Source organism: Macaca mulatta, chromosome 10, assembly GCF_049350105.2.
Source record: "Macaca mulatta isolate MMU2019108-1 chromosome 10, T2T-MMU8v2.0, whole genome shotgun sequence".
NCBI lineage: Eukaryota > Metazoa > Chordata > Mammalia > Primates > Cercopithecidae > Macaca > Macaca mulatta.
In genome coordinates, this window is record NC_133415.1 from 41,760,364 (window position 1) to 41,762,500 (window position 2,137).

A 2,137-nucleotide genomic window follows, 5' to 3' on the forward strand; every position below is an offset into this window, starting at 1 on the left:
TCTTTTTTGGTAGGGAGGGACTGAGTCTCTCTCAGTCTGTCACCCAGGCGGGGGTGCAGTGGCACTCCCTCGGCTCACTGCAACCTCTGCCTCCCGGATTCCAGTGATTCTTCTTCAGTGGCTGGGATTACAGGCGCACACCACCACATCCGGCTAATTTTTGTATTTTGAGTAGAGACGGGGTTTCTCCATGTTGGCCGCACTGGTCTCGAACTCCTGACCTCAAGTGATCCGTTCTCCTGGGCCTCCCAAAGTGCGAGGACGACAGGCCTGAGCCGCCGGGATTTCAGCCTTTAAAAGTGCCGGCCCTACCACCTTTCGCTGTGGACGTTACGCTCTGAATGACGTGCCATCTCTGCCATAGGTTGACTCCCTGAGTCCCCTCTGCCATTTCACTCCATCCTGGGACGCAAGAGCGAAACTCCATCCCGCCACCTCCTCGTGCAAAACAAAACAAAACGGAACAAAACAAAACAAAACAAAACAAAACAAAAAAAGAAACTCTACACATGACCTGTAAGTGTCTGTTCCTGTGAGTGATTTCTGAGATACGGCACTGTAGACTGAACGCAGTGGCTCACGTCTGTCATCCTAGTACTTTGGGAGGCTGAGGCGGGCGGATCGCCAGGTCAGGAGATCGAGACCATCCTGGCTAACATGGTGAAACCCCGTCTCTCCAAAAAAAACAAACGAATTATCTGGGTGTAGTGGCCGGCGCCTGTAGTCCCAGCTACTCGGGAGGTTGAGGCCGGAGAATGGTGTGAACCCGGGAGGCGGAGGTTGCAGGGAGCTGCGATCGCGCCACTGCACTCCAGCCTGGGTGACAGAGCAAGACTCCGTCTCAAAAAAATAAAAAAATAAAAAAAGAAGAAAGAAAGAAAGAAAGAAAGAAAGAAAGAAAGAAAGAAAGAAGGAAAGAAAGAGGAAATGAAAGAAATGGCACTGTATCGCTATTGGGCTAGGACCCTCTCTCTTTCTGTCTGTTCCTCTCTGTCTCTCTCTGTCCGTTTCTGTCTTTCCTGTCTCTCTCACTGTGTCTGTCTTCTGTCTTACTCTCTTTCTTTGCCTGTCTGTCTGTCTGCCTCTCTCTCTCTCTCTCTCTCTCTCTCTCTCTCTCTCTCTCTGTCTCTTTCTCTCTGTCTCTCACTGTCCGTCTATGTCTTTCTCTGTCACTCTCTTTATCTGTCTGCCTGTCCCTCTCTTTCTCTCTGTCTCTCTGTCTCTCTCTCTCTCTCTCTCTCTCTCTCTCTCTCTCTACCTGTGTCTCTCACTCACTGTGTCTGTCTTCTGTCTTACTCTCTTTTTTGCCTGTCTGTCTGTCTCTGTCTGTCTCTCTCCCTCTCTCCCCCTCCCTGTCTAGTCTGTTTCTCTCTCTCTCTCGCTCTCGCTCTCGCTCTCTCGCTCTCTCGCTCTTTCTGTCCGTTTCTCTCTGTCTCTGTCTGTCGATCTCTCTTTTTCTACGTCTGTCTCTTTGTCTGTCAGATTCCCCCGTCCCAGAGAGGGCCCTGCCCCTTCCACCAAAGTGAGAAGTGCGTGCTTAGAGAGGCCGAGAGGAATCTACACAGACGGGCCTTGCCGGGCTTCCCCACTGGGTGCATGATTTCGGGAGATCGAGGCCGGGTCCCCACTTGGATGGAAGGGCCATTTGCAGACCTTTCTCTCTGTCACCTGTGATGTCCAAACTTCTCGTATTTCCCTGATAAGCTCCTCGACTTTAAAATAAACGGCTAAGGCCGGGCACGGTGGCTCATGCCCGTCATCCCAGCATTTTGGAAGGCCGAGGCGGGTGGATCACCTGAGGTCGGGAGTTCGAGGCCAGCCTGACCCACATGAAGAAACCCCGTCTCTACTAAAAATACAAAATTAGCCGGGCATGGGGGCGCAGGCCTGTAATCCCAGCTACTCGGGAGGCAGACGCAGGAGAATCGCTGGAACCTGGCAAGCGGAGGTTGCAGTGAGCCGAGATCGCGCCATTGCACTCCAGCCTGGGCAGCAAGAGCGAAACTCCGTCCCACCGCGCGCGCACACGCACGCACACACACACACACACACACACACACACACACACACACACACACGAAAAAAAGGGGAAAAAAAATAGACAAAGGAAAATTCTTCACACGTGACCCATAAGTGT